Source organism: Cavia porcellus, unplaced genomic scaffold (assembly GCF_034190915.1).
Source record: "Cavia porcellus strain 051 isolate PalLab524CR breed Dunkin Hartley unplaced genomic scaffold, mCavPor4.1 scaffold_16, whole genome shotgun sequence".
Taxonomy (NCBI): Eukaryota; Metazoa; Chordata; class Mammalia; order Rodentia; family Caviidae; genus Cavia; species Cavia porcellus.
The window spans coordinates 1,486,198-1,503,118 of NW_026947499.1; the positions used below are offsets into that span (position 1 = coordinate 1,486,198).

Consider the following 16,921-nt stretch of genomic DNA (forward strand, 5'->3'; position numbering starts at 1 on the left):
CTGAGTGTCCTCCTTGGACCCCTCGCTCCCTCCTGCTCTCCTGGATGCCTGAGCCACTGTCCCCCCCGAGACCCCGGAGGCTGGGTCTCTTCCTGCCCGCCAGAACCCCACAGGCGTGGAATAGCTTGGGGCAGCTCCTCCCTCTGGCACACCTCTGTGTGCACCCCGAGATTCCTGGTGTATTCCATTTTTATCACCGTGGCAGAGTACCTGAGGTGGGCTGACTTTATAAGAAAAGAGGGCTAGCTTGTCGGGCTCTCCCAGCCCAGCCTCTGTCCCACCCAGCCTGGGGCTCCTGAGGAAGCTGACCAGACCCCAGAACCATGTACATTTCCAGGCTGCTGCAAGCACTCAGGCAACCCCACAATCCTGCCCACAGCCTTCTTGGAGGATTCAATGTGTGCTGACGTCTGGGGTTTGCTCCAAGACGCCCTGGTCCCTGTGGACTTCTCTCCGGAATCCCCACTGGGGGCCAAGCTCGCTCACCATGTGGCTGTGCGCTGCAGTCCCCGGGGGCCCTGTGAGTCTCTGGGCCACCTCCTGCCCCTGCCGCAGGTGTCACCATGCCTGTGACAGTCTCATCTCATTCCTGTGGCCACCCTCGTGGTAGGGAGGCCCAGTGATTAAGGACACTGGGACTCAGAAAGGTTCACACCTTGCCAAACAGCAGTGCGGGAGAGAACAGGAGCCAGGGCTGGCCCAGCCCGCACGCCCCCCAAACAGTTCCGTTAGCCCAGGGCTAGGCAGGTGCTGGGCTGGGTGGCATCTGGACGGGCGCAGGTGGGATGGGGGCGGGAACGGGTGGATAGGTGGGTAAACCCGCAGGTGGGTGCTTGCGAGGTGTGTAAGCGGGAGTGTAGGAGCCTGGGTGACGGTGGTGTAAGCACACAGACACCGAGGTAGGCAGAGGACGGTCGACGGAGATGGCAGGCAGATGCGGAGAGGAAGGCAAGTAGGTGCTCACAAGAAGTCTCTCCACCAGCATTTATGCAACTGAGTGTGGTGTTAATGGGCTGTCAGTGGTGCCTGGAGTCATTTGAAAGTGCTGGTGGGAGACAGGCCATTTGGTTTGGAGATAAAGGGAAAGAGTTTACAGGAAGTGGCATTCTGGGAGATACGGGCTAGGCCTGACCTAGGCAGGGCAAGGAAAGTGCTTGGGGCTCCCAAAAAGTGCTTGGGACTCTCAGAAAGTGCTTGGGGCTCCCAAAAAGTGCTTGAGTTTCTCAGAAAGGGTTTGGGGCTCTCAGAAAGTGGTTGGGGCTCCTAAAAAGTGCTTGGGACTCTCAGAAAGTGCTTGGGGCTCCCAAAAAGTGCTTGGGACTCTCAGAAAGTGCTTGGGGTTCCCAAAAAGTGCTTGGGTCTCTCAGAAAGGGTTTGGGGCTCTCAGAAAGGGCTTGGGGTTGCCACTGTGAATGAAGCATAATTAGAGATTTTGAACCCCTGAAATAAACATCTAAACAGAGAGTGAACAAGATAAAATGGGGCAACTTAGCAAGGGGGATCCCCGGGCCCAGGGGCAGAGGCGGGTGCCATGCGCCCTCGGGGCCTGCATGACAGGGAGAGGATGACACGGGAGGTGGGAGCGAGACCGGCCAGACCCCGTCTCTGCCCTTCACCGGAGTGGTCCCCTGTGTGTCACCGTGAGGAACTGTTACGGCCCTGGCAGAGCGGGGAACAGGCCGAAGCTGCCACCCTCCGGGTGACAAGCGGCTGCAGTCTGTGCCCGTCTGGATCCCGGCGTCCATCCACAGGTTCGGCTTCCTCTGGCTCTGGGCTTGTGATCTCCGGGCTTCTGTCCCTCTAACCGGGCTGACGTGTGGCATCTTCACGCTACCCCTCTACAAGGACAGGGCTGCATGTGGGATTTGAAGGAGGTGCCTGGGTAGGAAGGGTGGCAGGGTTGTCACGGTCAAAGGCTCGGAGCTCTGGAGTAACCGTCCTGGGTAACGCAGCCCCCACAGCCGCGGCCACCACCTTCACCCACAGCAGTCAGGGAGTGGCCGAGCTGTGGCCCCTTCGTGGATTCGATCTACTTCAAGACACACAGAGCAGGCGGGCCATGCTGGGCCCATCAGACTCCTGAGGCTCCTATTTCTAAGTCTCCAGGTTCAGATCTCCGTCTTGAAAGCCTCCCCGACTTGAGCCCGGCTGGGGTGCTGTGAGTCTGTTGGCATTTGGGGCTTTGACCAGCTCACAGTGGCCGCGGGCTCTGGGGTCACCTCAATCTGTGGCTGGGGAGGCGCGGGGACCCTGTGTGAGTTCATTTGCAGTGGAGTTGGGGTGGGGCAGGAAGGAGTTCCCACCATCCCACAGCCACGAGGGGTGCAAAGGGTGGTTTTCAAAGCCTTCTCCGGAGGAGGAGAAAGGCCGGGATTTTAAGGGCTCAGAGCAAGACAACCCTCACTGCTGCTATTACTTTCTTTTGGTTAAAAAACAAAAAAATTTCCCTCTCCGACTTTGAAGGCAGCTAGTGTTTCTTTCTTTCTTAGAGGAAAAAAAATCAAAGCCTTACCAACCGCTTCTTTTTGACGTGGAGAAGGTTCCCCGCTCCTCCTCGCTCCTTGGGAATACAGGTCTGCCGTCTCACAGGACTCGCACCCGGCCCGGGCTGCTTTTACTACAGGACGCAGAGGCAGGCAGGCCTTCAGGCCGCAGGGGGCACCGGCCGAGCTGAGGGGAGGAGGTGGCCAGGGCCCGGACAGGAGCCCCCTGCGCAGCACCCGCACTGTCCACGCTCTCTGCTCCCATCCGTGACAGCAGGCCAGGCCAGCGCCCGGCATCCTGCTCCCCCGCAGCCCTGCCTGTCCCGTCTGCTGTGTGCAGTGACCGGGAGGTCTGTCCCCTTGCAGGCTAACGGTGTGCCCGAAAGGACCAGCGAGCCCTTGACCTGTGATCCCTGCTGCCCTCCACCTGCCCAGGCCTCTCAGGACAGGGCTGCGGTCCCCTGACTCAAAACAATTACACAGCCAGCTTGCTGGGTCCTGGAGGACACCATGTCGTTCTGTGGGGCTCCCCAGCTGAGCACAGCCTGACCTCAACCCTCATCTGAACTGGTGGAATAGTCGGTCCAGGGGGCCTCGTGGTCACCACACTGCTGTGAGCTGCAGGTAACCGACGCTACCGTCTGGCACTATGTGGATGGACAGTGAACACTTCCCAGCTCCGTGACGGGTACCTTGGACGCATGTTCCCAGCGATGTCCCCTTGCGACCCGACCTCCTGTCTGTCCAGCCTTGGGCTGCAGCTTCTGATCTCAGAGAGCAGGTCGGGGCGGGGGGGCGGGCTCCGTCCATGTGAAGCAGAGGGGCAGGACTGGGAGGACCCAGGCAAGAAGTGGGGATGGTGGCCCCTCATGCACACACACTGACACACATCTATGCTCAGACCCTCATGGACAGACACAATGATGTGTGCACACACAGACACGTGTGCACACACTTGTGGGCACATTCACACACATGTACTCTCCTACACGTGCTCATCTTTCATGTATACATACACGCTTGTGTGTACACACACATGTATGCATGTGCACAAGTGCTTTCCTGCGTGTTCACTCACACGTGTCACACTGTGCTCACGCATGTCCACACACAGGCACGCACACTTGTAAGCCACATGGTCCTTCATGTCTGACTGAGGGTTCCTGCTCCCATCCCAGAGTGCATCTCCCCAGGCTCAGCTCCAGGGAGTCACAGAGGGCAGTGATTCTGCCCGCAGGACGTTGCTGCCGCCTCTATGCTGGACTTGGGTGTTTGGTGGCCGTCCTGCAGGGCTTCATCACCTTTTAAACCCAAGGCTCAGGCAGAACCAGCTTTATGAGAGCAAAGAGCCAGCAGCCTGCGGATGATTAAAGGGAGGCCCTGGGGAGCCCGGCCCAGCCTGCAGGAGGGCTTTGTTTCTCTTTCTCCCTGCATCTGGATCTTGCAGTGACCGTGCAGGGTGGCCGTGCAGGCCGCTTTGGGAGATGAGACCATTACAGAGGCAAACACGGCCAGCAGGGGACCCGAGCTGCGTCCCTTACAGCGGTGGGGTGGACTCAGGGATGAGAGGCCACCTCAGGGCCATGCAACAGAGCGGCCCGGACACTGTGGACGCTGTGGGCTCCGTCCCCTCCAATTTCCCACCCTGCCACGGGCACCGCTGCGTGGTGGACAGAGCTGATAAGGGAGAAACCGGGCCAGGACTGAAGTTAATGCTTTTGGACAAACATCCGCTCCATCTCTAATTCTAATGCTAATTACATTTGCAGATCAAAGGCCACGAAGTTTTGCTTCTGAAAACCAGGCAGAGATTTACTTCCTGTTTGATATTTCTGTTGACTTGGTGGGGACCAGAGGCCAGAGATGGGGGGCCCCGCAGTGTCCTGCAGAGGCCACAAGGGCTGAGTGGTTCCTGCCACCCCTGACCTCCGCTCTGTGACTGTCCGGGCAGGGTGCGGGGATGCATGGTTGCTTGTGCCAGGCCAGTGCAGCTGTGTCCCCTGGAGAAGGCCACACTGTAGAGACAGTGGACATCCACAGCCACCAGAGCCTGGAGGGTCAGACACCTGTGTTCGGGGCTCTTCAGTGCCTGTCTTTGGTCCCAAGCACACCTGTGACTGTGCCGTGGCTGGTGTGGCTCACCGACTACAGACATAGCCACCTGGGGGATGGAGGCCAGCGTGCATAGGGAAATCCCTGACCTTCTTTCCATCTGATCTAAAACCAGCCTAAAAAATGAAATCTTTGCCAAAGGAAGGAGCCCAGGGCCGTCACAACAAGCTGCATCCTTAGCCCGTTAGTATTTTTAAATTTGGAGACAGAGTCTCACTGTATCACTAAGGCTGGGCTTGAACTTGGGATCCTCCTGCCTCAGCCTCTTCCCAGAGCGCTGGGATTCTGGGTTTCACCACCAGATTTGTTTTAACTTTTTTTTTTATATCAGTACTGAGGATTGAACTCACGACTACCTGCTTGCAAGGCAGGCGCTTAAGCCGCTGAGCTAAATCCTCAGCTGGATTTGCTTTAGAAATCTTTCAAGCTAAGCAGAACTGCTTAGGATTGAGCCCAGGGTCCACCCAGAGAGGACGAGGGTTGGGGACGAAGAAGGTGTGCCTGGAGCAGGTGGAGGGAGCAGAGTGGGTGGGGGAGGCGGCTGGGAGCTCAGTGGGGACCCAGTCCCCAAGGCCGATGTCGTGGGGCTGAGGTAGCACCAAGGCCAGGAAAAAGCAGGCTGGGCCAAAGAGCCAGGCAACGTGTGCACCTCCCTCACACGCACCTGCCTCAGTTTCCCCGATGACACCTGGGTGTGCTTCTAAGCAGGCAGGGTGCCTTGGAGCGCACAGCACAAACTGTGCTTGTGCACCTGGGGTGTATTTAATTCCTTTTTTTTCCTTGTGTCACTGCCAGGCAGAAAAACTGTTTCTAACCCATTTATTAATTTATTCCTTCATCCGTCTGTCCATCCATCCATCTGTCCGTCCATCCATCCACCAGAAACCCACAGAGCTGACCTACGAGAATACAGAGACTCTAAGCAAGCGAACCCACAAACCCCAGATGAAACCTTTCCGGCCACAGCAAGCCACCGCAGCAGGAGGACCCCGGGGCCCTCAGAGGCAGCCGGGAGGGCTTCCCAGGGGAGGCTTTGCCGGGACGGCGCCTGGATGGCGGGTGTGACGCTGGGGTGACCTGGGGTGATCTGGGATTTCCCAGAAAAGGCTGCAGAATGACCAGGCCCTGCCCAGAGCTGCCAAGGTAGGGAGGAAGTGGAGCTCTGAGGAGGAGAGGGCCCGGCCCTGTCCTTCCCCCCTGGGCTCCAGCCTCCGCGTGGAGGTTCCCAGGGTCACGGGGACAAAGGCTGTGCACGGTCACACCTACCCAGCAGTCCTGGCTCTGCCAGCGGCCGGCCCTGTGTCCTACTGTGTGTCACGGCTTAGATCCTCGATGTCCCCAGAACTCCTGTGCGTGGAGGGAGGTTCTGGGTGCTGGGTGCTGTGACCTGGCTCCTCCCTGCCCCTAGATGCCGGGGTCAGGCCCTGCCTGCCACGCCATGCCCACCCTGGAGTGGGGACCACGGACTGCACCCCGGAGCCGTGCCTAGCTGGCCGCCCCCTCCTGTCACGTGGCGCTGCTGTTGTGTGACTGACAGGAGACGGACCGCAATGCTGGTGCAGCCACCTGGGCGGCTCCCCACCTTCCTGTCCCTCCCGCAAGCACGGTGGCAGGAGCCCAGCTGTGCCCTGGTGTGCCACTGTGCCACACGCTGCAGCTGGAACCAGGCCCGGGTCCCCCTTCCAGAGCAGGCCCCATTTCTGGATCTTTCCCCCAAAGCCCTACCAGACCTGCTGAGTTCTCCTGGGCTGGGCACTAAAGCTCCAGGCCCACCCTGCCCACGGGCTCCATAGCGGGCTCTGCCACCCACGGACTCCAGTCGCTGCCCTGGGAGGCACACCCCTCTGTTCCAGAATGTTCTTTGGGTATTTCTTCTTTTGGCTGTTTTTGCTACCTCCTCAGAGAAACCTTGGTGCTGGCTCTGTGAGAAGCAGCTCACCTGGGACTCCTGTTTCGACCCTCATGAATAAGGTGATCTGGGACCCCAACCTCAACATCACTTGTACCCAGGGCCCATCTGGTGCTGATGTAGGATCTGCAAGTCACTCATCAAACATGTAGGGAGCTCTTTTGTGAGTAGGTCCCGGGTCACTGGATACAAGAGGCAGACCTCTCTCCCTCAGCCCAGGGAGCTCTGGTCTGTCTGGTGGGGCACCAGACACCTAGGTGGACAAACACCCCAACACCCCAGTGACAAATACCGGTGCCCCAGGAAAGGATAATTGGCCCAGCAAGGTGGAGATCAAGGGAGGGGAGGGCGGGGCCCTGGGGTCTTGGCTCAGGTGCAGGCGGAGGTGCCAGCCCCCGGGAGGCCGCAGGAGGCTGTGACCAGACTTGCTGCTGCCAGAGCCGCAGGGCTCACAGGTGGGGCTCTGCAGACAGCTCAGGAGCCGCCTGCGGATGGGCGAGGCCGCTGCCAGGAATGGGGCCCGGAGCCAAGGCGGGGATGAGACAGCCCACGGAGAGCAGGCTTTCACCTGGAGAGCCAAGGAGACCCCAGGGGCACGGGGAGGGTCGGCGCTGGAGGAGTCAGCCGCTGCCGGTCCTGTTCGGGCCTGCTGGGGGCTTGGGGCAGGGAGAGCCCCAGTGTGGCCCGCGGCTCCAGGCTCCAAACCGGGGAGGGTGGGGAGGGGAGGGTGAGGAGGGGTGAGGAGGAGAGGAAGGGGGGCCTTCCTGCACACCCGGGACAGCTCTGCAGAAGGGGCGCAGTGACCAAGCCTCTGCTGAGCCCTGCCACCCTCCCCAGGGTGCCCTGTGGGCCTCTGTGTGTGTCTGCAGCCTGCACACCCCACACCCAGAGCAAGCGAGGGACAGGGATGTGTCCTACCCGGCGCTGCCGCCCGGTTCAGATCTGCAGGAGGGGGCCAACTGGACCCTTCTGGCTCCTTCTGTCCATCCGGGCCACTCCTTGGGGTTTCTTCATTTCTCCTAAGCAGGACGGAGTCCAGGAACCGTGTGCTGTGACCCTGACCACAGCGTGAGAGCTCAGAGCCCGGCCAGAGCTGATGACTGGCAGTGCCCGCCCCGCCCCTGGGGGCTGGGCTCCGGGGGCACCGTGTCCTCACTGGAGGTCACCGGGTGCCCAGCACCCCCGGGGCTGGAGGCCTGGCCGGGCCTCTTCCCTGACTCCACACTCCAGGCTGCAGCCCGGGGCTCCGGGTGGTGGCACAGACGCCTCGGAGGAAGGCGATCGGTGAGCTGCTCGAGGGACAGGGGCAGCTTGGGGACCTCAGGCCTGCATGGGAGGCCAGCGTCAGAGCGGGGATGCGGAAGGAGCTCCTGCCAGCCCAAAGTGAGGGATGCTGGGTCCACTGCAGCCAGCGTGGAGAACGTGAGCTCTACGTCCCCCGTCGCCGCTCCGAGCCTCCTGGAGAGACCCAGAGGCTGCTCTCCCAGGGGTGGAAGGGGAACCCGGGTCATCAGGAAGGACTCAGAAACACCAAGGGGCAAGGACCGAGCTGGCCCTCCCTCCAGCACCGAGCATTAGTAAAGGGCGGAGCTGTTTCTCACGGGTGAAAGCAACCAGGGTTGGCAGCCCGGCCGGAATCGGCAGCCAGGCCCTCAGTGACGCGGACTTCACGGGGTCGGTGCTGCTTATGATTCAGCGACTTCCCCGTCCAACAGGGCTGCTGGACCTCCTGCTGTCCCCTCTGCATTCCAGGCAAGAGGAAGAGGCACAGGGGTCTGGAGACAGCAAGCCTGTCATCTCAGGAGCGGTCAGGGCAGCAGCCGCCCTTTCCGCACCTGCCTGAGTGTGTGGAACATACTCATGTGGGCACCTAGCTACTGGGGAGAGCGGGTGTCGGGCTGCTCTGGACGGTGGTGCTGGCTGGGGACATTGCCGAGCCTGACTGAGAACAAGGAGAGATTTGCTGATAAATCCCACTAGGGAGCCTGTGCCTCCCTGGACCTTCTGTGTATGTGCGCGCGTGGATGTGTGTTGACTGAAGAATAAAAATTTAAAAGATTGCCAAGTGATTACCAGACGGCCATGAAGGGGAACCTCTCTGCAGAGTCATCCCCCAGGTAGTTGTGACCTCCCCTCCTGCCCACCAGGTAACCAGCCAGGCAGGAGGACCATGTCGAAACAGCACAGGGACGGGGCAGGCAGACAGTTCCCTCACCCGAGGGCCCCTTGCGACCACAGCTGACTCCCATTCTGACTTCCGAAGGAGCAGAGAAAACAGCTGGAGATCTGGCCGGGGAGACCAGGCAGCGACGTGGGACGCGGAGTCTTTCCTGCCGTGGATCTGAGAAGAGGCCAAGAGCAGAGCTGGCGTGGTGGGGCAGCCTGTGATCCCAGCACTCGGAGGCTGAGGCGGGAGGATCTGCAAGTTCCAGGCCAGCCTGAACTGCGCGGTGAGAGCCTGTCCCTCGACCCCAACAAAAAACAGAGAGAGAAAGAAGAGGCGGAGGTGCCTGGCCTGCAGGGTCCACCCCGAGATGCCGGGCAGTTGCCACTCTGTGGATGGCTCTCTGGCTCCTAATTCCAAACAGCGCCTGAGATTAAAACAGTACCAGCAGTAATAGTAACGTCATGGCTGTGTTGTGTCCCCCGTGGCTTTTGTGGGGCAGCAGGAAATTCAAATTTCAGGGATATTAAGGAATTGCTTAGTCCTCTAGGGTCATCGCATCCTTGTGAGATGAAAAAAGTCCTTCTGTCCTGACAATGCGTGTTAAAGTACTGTAATTGAAGCAATGCGGTGTCCAGAGTTCGCCACAAAACACCCCGGGGTGGGGAGAGTGGGGCGGGTGAAGTCAGCAGGCGCCTCCCTGGACGCTCACCTGTGTGTGCCCGTGTATGTGTACTCATGTGTGTGTGCATCTGTGTGTGCCTGTGTGTGTACCCATGTGTGTGCCCCTATGTGTACCCATGTGTCCGTGTGTACCTGTGTGTGTACCCCTGTGTGTGTGCCTGTGTGTGCCCCTGTGTGCCCCTATGTGTACCCGTGTGTATGCCTGTGTGCCCCTGCGTGTGTGTGCCTGTGTGTACCCCTGTGTGTACACCCGTGTGTGTGTGTGTCCTTGTGTGTACCTGTGTGTGTGGGCCTGGGTGCCTGTGTGTGTTGGGCGTGGCGAGTCTTTTTCTTTCTTGGTCCTTGGGGTGCTGGGGCGCTGGGTACTGACCCGGCACAAGCTGATGAGGCTCATCAGGGGACCCCGAGAACCCCTTCCTGCCTGTGTGGCCTTAATATTTGCTCAAAAAGAGACACTAGCAGGGCCAATAATGAAGATCTAACCAGATAACGATAGGACAGAAAATTACAAATACGCCCCAAATTTACCTCCAAATCCTCTAGAAACTGATACCATGAGAGTTAAACTGCTCCGGAGACCAGAAAAGAAGCCAAGCCAAAAGCAAACAAAATAGAACCAGAAAATCTTCTAGAATGTCCTTTAGACACGCAATCCCGCCACTCAAACTGATAAACACCGCAGTAAGCCTTCTAGAAACCATAAAACTACAAATCCGAGCTACTATGATTAAGAATTTGTCTGATGAAGAGAGAAAAGAAGCTTTCCCTTTGCAAGTGCACCTGTTTGCCGTGGCTGTTTTTCAGTGATCGGTCTTTCCAGAACTTTTAACACACTAGGCAAACGTTCGGGCTCAGCCCCACCCTGGCCCCCACACCCCTTTCCCTGTGCCGGGGCCCCCCAAGCTCTCCAGCAGCTGGCACCTGGGGCTCCACAGCCTAGAGTTAGGCAAACAGCCCAGATAACCTGGACCCCAGCGTGAAGGCGGCCTGGAGATCTGAGCCCATGCGGCCCCAGGGCCTTTGCATGTGGGTGCTGCCTCTGCAGGGCTTTCACCGGCTGCTCCCAGAGTCAGGGTTCTCCGTCAGCAGCCACTTAAGGGCACCGACAGCACCCAGCGCCTTCTGCAAGTGAGAAGAAAGAAAATGCACTGAAGGAGTAGCCCTCAGCTTCATCAGAAGAGACGCGTGCTGACTAAGCTGTTTTAAATCCGGGCAAAGGCCATGTCTGCAGCAGGAAAGTCTGTGTGCGGGGACTGCACACCCCTTGTTACCCCCGCTGCACAAGGCATTGCCTCCCCTCCAGACCTGTGCTTTGGACCACGCTCGATACTCTGAGTTCCTGCTGGGTCATTTGGAGCAGCTGCTGCAGCCCTCCAAGGCTGGACAGTGGGGACCCATTTCCAGGGTGGGCCCTGCACGCGGCGCTTGGCAGGAGGCCACGGGTCCCCACAGTGTGGACCTCAGCAGGGCTCAAGGCGTCCTCCCCATGGGTCAACGGATGCTTCCACAGTATGTGGTGGGGTCTCCCTCTGATACACACACGAGGCAGGTGGACGCCAGGTGGTCCCACTGAGAGCTGCCCCAATGACCATGTGGCTCTGGACAGCGGCATGGCCAGCCTCCGGGCTGTAGGGATGGATCCCAGTTTTGGGGGACAGCCTTCCACCTTCCAGGGGGTCCTCTCCTGCCCAGCTGGGGCATCTGGCTGGGGCTGACCCCTGAGGGAGACTACAGACCTTCACCCCATGATTCAGCCATGCAGAGACGAGCCTGTCCCTTGGGGCCTGTGGGCTGCATGGGGGCGGCCTCTCCCCGTCCACGTCCCTCCAGCCCTGCTCCTGGAGTGCACGGCCTGGCAGCTGGTGCTGTCACCTGGCCCTGCAGCCCAGGGCTTGTTGGTGGGACAAAGGGACGTCCTGGGAGCGGGAGGGTGAGTCAGCGGCAGGCACACCCCGCGGTGATGGCTGGGGCTCAGGATTCCCCAGGGCCCAGCCCTGTCCCCTGTAGGATGGGCCTCGAGACCATACACAGCCCCGCCCACTTCCTGCTGGCCTCCGTGGCCACGGGGAGCCCAGGGCTGCTGGGGGGCTTCCTGTGGTGTCCGGAAGGCTCACGCCTCTCTCTCTCTCTCCTGCCATCTGGTTCCAGGCTCAAGCTGGGGTCCCCTGCACGTGGAGTCCCCACTCCGCCCAGCCCCAGCCCGAGCTGGAAGCCGGGGGGCGCTGGGGTTCTGCCACCTGTGTCGCCCTGAGCCTGGGGGAGCGGTGACTCCCAGGGAGCATCGAGAAGCTGGCGACAGCAGCCATGGCCTCGGTGGCCTCAGAGGGACCTGCCTCTCCGCTGGCCATCTGCAGGCTCCCCCTTCCTGGGGGTGGACGTGAGGTGACCACCACTCCCATGCCTTCTGGTCGCCAATCTGCGGGCCTCAATGCCCCCACACAGGCAGTCATCGGCCTGACCAGACACCTCTGCTGTCCCCGTCACTGGCAGAGAGGCTATGGACCGCCACTGCCCGGAGTGGACCACGCCTGACCCTCCACCCTGTCCTTTAGTGATGCAGCTGGGCTGGCACGGCAAGCAGGGACTCAGGTGGGGACTGGCACCTTTGCAGGGGACCCCATGGCCAGGGGACCTGAGCTGATGGCCAGGGACTGTGGCAAGTGGCTGGGCAGGGTCCATTCCTCAGGCTGAATGTCCAGTGTGGGCATCTGGGCTGGGACTCCTGCCTTCCTGGGGAACACACTCCTTTTTGACCAGCTTCTGGATGCCATGGAGTGTCCCTTCCTGCCCCTGACCCCATCGCCCTGCAGCCGCCCCTTCCCCTCCCCTGCCTCTGTCCCCAGGACCACTGAGGACACACGGCAGTGCGGTGGTCACCACGGTGCAGGTCAGCTGCTTCCATCCTTTCCCCACTGCAGCCTGGAGACCTCTGCTGCCCACCGCGGCCTTCATGGCTCTGTGTATCCTGGTGTGGACACTCAGGGTGAACCCACGCTTCTGTCGCCCCCAGCACAGAGACTCCTAGCAACACAATGTCAGGTGGGGACAGAGTCACTGTCCTCAAAGATGAGCTCACAGGACAGCTGACGGCTGCTGCGTCCCCTTGCAGTCACCTGTGGTGACAGCCTGGGGACTCGGGGCTGACCTCTGACTCCCGCAGACCCCTGGGGCTGGCAGCCCCTCGGGGAAGGCTCAGCACGGGCCTGGGGTCCCCCTTTCCAGCTCTTGGGGAGGTGACTTAGGCTGCTGTCCCAAGCCAGGAGAGACCGGGAGGTGAGGTCACCACCCAAGCTGTCCCTTGGGGTCGCTCCTGGCTCCCTGCCCAGCAGCGCTGGGCACATACGTCCCCTGGGCCCCCATAGCCAGTCCCAGACCTCTGCTCACCTGCTCCCTCGGAGACTTCAGAAGTCTTGGGGGGACCCAGCTCCTCTTGGGGCCCTGGCATCTGCTGAGGAGACAGGGACCTGGGGTGGGGTGGCTGGGAGCACCATCTGGTGAGCACTAGGCTGACCATGAGGTGGGTGGCAGAGCCAGCATGTGCCAAGGGTGGAGGAGCACTGGGATCACCATGGCCACAGCCTGGGCTCATGGCAGCCAGTGACAGGGGAGGACCTGGGGTCACCATGCAGTGGACCCTCCCAGCACTGGGCCAGGTCTGTCTCAAAATAAAAATAGAGAAAGTGTGGGGGGTATAGCTCAGTGCAAAGGCCCTGGGGTCAGTCCCTAGTCACCCACATGGGGGCTCACGCGTGTGCGCACGCGCGCACACACACACACACACACACAAATTCCCCACGTCCTTCCATGTCTCAAGCATTCACATGACACCGAACGTGCTATTTCCCTGCACAGAGTTACACCTGTGTCCTCTGCTCCCTGCTGCCTGATTCGCCGAGCCCTCGGGGCATTTGTCACCTGGAAGTGGGTTGTGTGGCCCCAGCACCTCCACAGGGTCTTCCTTGTGGCCCGGTGGGCGGATGGGCTTGGGCTGGCGTGTGCCACCCTCACTCTGTGCCCATGGGCCCCTGAGGGCTGAGGTACACGTCTTATGAGGACTAAGAAGGCTGGAAGCAGCTACGGGGGGGCTGGGGTCCCCCAGATCCCTGGTGACCGCGAGGATGAACACCAGAGGGAAGGGAAGGGGAGAAGCCCTGGAGGGCCGTCCCCGGGCAGGTCTGACCGGGCTCATTCCCTGGGCTGAGGAGGGCACACCGGGTGGTACGGGCAGGTACAGAGCTCCATGTCCCTCCACCGACCCCAGGGGTACCCCAGATCCCACAGGCTTTGTCGGCCATGTGTGGTGCACAGGGGTTCTCAGGTCGTCCCTGATGGGGGCGCCAACGGCCCTTTGGGTCCCCCTACCCTGCTCCTAAACCCATGACTCATGGCCACCCCTGCCCCTACTCAGCTTCCAGAAGTTGTGGTCATCGAGCTGCTCCACTGGACCTCAGAACACGCTGACCGATGTAGTGGCAAACACATCCAAGTCTGTTCTCTACACCGAAGGCCTCGGCCAGAGCCTGGCCATGTCTGGGCACAAGCGCTGGCTCCCTGCGGGGGGGAGGATCAAGTCCTTGATGGGACGCGCTTCTGTCATGAGTGGGAGAAACACGTCCAGGAAAAGGAAGCAGAGCCCAGTGGAGACGGGGCAGAGTGCACCCCACAACGGGCTTCCGGCTGGCAGGAGGCGCCAGCTCACCCCGTCCGAGGGGTGCAAATACCTCCTAGGTGCAGAGTGAAATTAGCAAACAAACCACAAAAGCAGCCTGGACGCCTGGACTGGGAGGCCGATTTGTTGAAGCTTAGGATCCCACAGTGGGATTCACGAGAGCGGCTTAAATTCACGGCATTTAGACGGCAGCCCTCGGCCCGAACGGCAGTCAACAAACATCCTATGAGCGGAGAAGTGGTGGGAGGGTGCAGACGAGGTCCGGGTGGGGCGTCGGGGTCTATGCGGTCATAGTGAAGCCTGGACCAGGGGGCCAGGCGGTCTGGAAGGCCTGGCCCACGTGGGGCCAGGACACAGGCTCTGCTGGGCCAGGTTTTCCGGGAGCACGGGGTCCCGGCCCATCCTCCAAGCACAGGAGTGCAGAGCTCGGGCGAGGCGGTGCCCAGGGGTGCCGGGCTCCGGGGCCTTTGGGGATAAAGGTGACTCAGAGGAGAAGCCACTGCGGAGACATCAGCAGGGGAAGCTGCCCGCGTGAGGTCACCTCTTTAAATAGCCAGCAGCCTTCAGCCGGGAACGGCACTGGCAGGAATGTCTCCTGCAGAAATCACCTGCTCCCCTCAGGAGGAAACACGACCTCATTTGTAAAAATTTCATATAAAGAGAACCAGAAATGGCGGGATGGTTACCATCTGGGCAACTTGGGGGGCTGCTACTTTTTTTTTGTCTTATTTACACTTTCAATTTTTTCTTAACTTCAGAAAGTAGTAGCTTGTTTTTTTTTTTTTTTGTGTGTGTGTGTGTGTGTGTGTGCCAGGAATCAAACTCAGGACCTAGCACTTGCCAGGCAGGTGCTTGTGCTGCTGAGCTTCCCAGCCCAAGCAGGAGCTTCTTACAGGGGGAAAATCATTCTGCAGTGCGAGTAACTTACAATATTTTGTCAAAAGTGTCTGTCTCTTTCCCCTTTCCCTGCCCGGCAGAAATGACGGCCCAGGAAGCAGGACAAGTTGCATTGCTGGGCTCTCGGATTTCAGCAAGGGGTGAAGTGCTGGGCGTCCCTGGCTTTCCTGAGGGCTGAGCTGGCCAGAGACTGTCGGGCTCTGTGACACAGAGACAAACCCTGCCCGCGCTGCACACAGCTCAGGCTGCAGCAGCTCCTGCCATCCAGCAGAAGGTCACCAGCAAGCACCACAGTGCCCGGCCGCATCACCTGGAAGCATCTTTGGAAATAAAGATTCTCAAAATAGGCCGTTGGAACTTTGCCCTTCCGGGATCCTGAGCCTGCTGTCACTGTGGTCCTATCGGGTGACATGACGGGTCAGAGAGGACATCCCTACCGTGACTTACACAGCCCAGATGGCCGCACCCCCAGGCTGCCCTGGCCAGCTGAGGCCGGAGTCGGGTTTCTGGCATCCAGACCCTGCCCCTGGGAAGCCAGCATCAAGGTCAAAGCCCTGAGTGCCTACTGCCCCGAGAGCAGTGGTGGCCCCGCCCCATGCACCCTGATGGCACCCCAGGCTGCATCCGGGGGTGGGGAGGATCTCTAGCCAGACTGGACAGTACAGCTGCCCCCTGAACCCCGGCTGCTCAGGCCGGTCCAGCCCCCGGGACTCTGCCTGTGTGGTCACCATGAGGGTGGCCCAGCTCGGGATGTGTGTGGGGGGACAGGGCAGCAGCAGAGGCCCAGCAGCAGTGGGGAAGGGCACCACGGCCAGTGGGCAGGCACTTCCGGCTCCTGCACACCTGGCTCTTGGCACTTGGGTTGTCAGCCGCTCTCTGTGTGGAGGCCTCACTGTTCTGCGTGTCTGGCCCCCCGAGGTGCAGCCCTCTCCAGGCACAGGCCCAGAACTCAGGCACGGGCCAAGACCATCTCTGTGCCCGCCTACCCCCAGCTCCACACGCCCAGCCCCTGGGGATCGCGTCCCCCAAACTCTGCCAGCCGGGGAGCTCACGAGGCCTCTGCCCTGAGCGGCTCCCACGTGCCCTTGTGGAGTCCTTGACGCCTTCCGTGGCTGTGTGGCCAGAGCCTCACTCAGACAACGTCACCTTGCTGGGGCTGCCGGGCAGCAGGTCCTGGAGGTGTACTGTTCCGGCCAAGTTCCTGCAAAGTCCTCTTTCTTGGTGGGGCACACACTGGTGTCACCAAGGACCCACACTGGGGCTTGAACCGCGGCCACTCAGCCGCTCGGGGCTCTGGAGTCAGTTCAGAGCCAGAGGTCCTGGGCAGTAGGTGGCCCTGACGTGTGGCTGTATTGCCCAGTGTGACCTCCATCCTCACAGGGTCCACTCCCTGTGTGTCTCCCTCCAGCCACACTGGATCCAGGATGCCGCATCCCAGACCCTTGGCTAGGGGCCTCCTCACAGTGCTTCTGGGGGTCCTATCGGGTGACATGGGGTGCCTCTGACCTCCCGCAGGCCAGCCTGGACCAAGGTCAGAGGGGAAGGGGCTGGAGCCACAGTGCATGGGGCCAGCCTCTGGGTAGGCAGAGAACGGTCCGGGGGGCCACAGGGCTAGGAAGCCCTGCAGAGGCACCTTGGCCTCTGGTGCTGGGGGAAGAGTCGGTGATGGAGGTGGCTCGTCCCCCTCACTCTGGAGCCTGGACAGGGGCACCATTCCACGCTAAATAATTGCTTGGCAGCGTCTGAGCCCATGGAACCCTCCCTGGGCTCTGCTGCAGCCCACCAGCATCGGCTGGTAACTTTTTCTTTTTTTTTGGAGACAGGGTCTCATGATGCAGTTCAGAGCTAGTGTTGAACTCACTGTGTAGCCCAGGCTGGGCTTCAATGCACCATGATTCTCCTGCCTCAGCCTCCCAAGGGCTGGGGTTCTGGGTGTGCGCCACCACGCCTGGCCAGGCTGGTGATCTATAACAGAAAGGCTTCTGGGTGGCAGCCCTGCTGGC

General features: G+C 60.6%; 1 long non-coding RNA gene across 1 annotated transcript; it reads right to left on the bottom strand.

The window, feature by feature from the left end:
- Positions 1-4,785: 4,785 nt before the first annotated feature.
- On the bottom strand, positions 4,786-7,055 carry LOC134470596 (uncharacterized). Its single transcript, XR_010039544.1, has 2 exons — positions 5,862-7,055; positions 4,786-5,494 (listed from the first exon to the last, which is right to left on the bottom strand). It is a non-coding gene; the product is annotated as an uncharacterized LOC134470596 (long non-coding RNA).
- Positions 7,056-16,921: the final 9,866 nt, after the last annotated feature.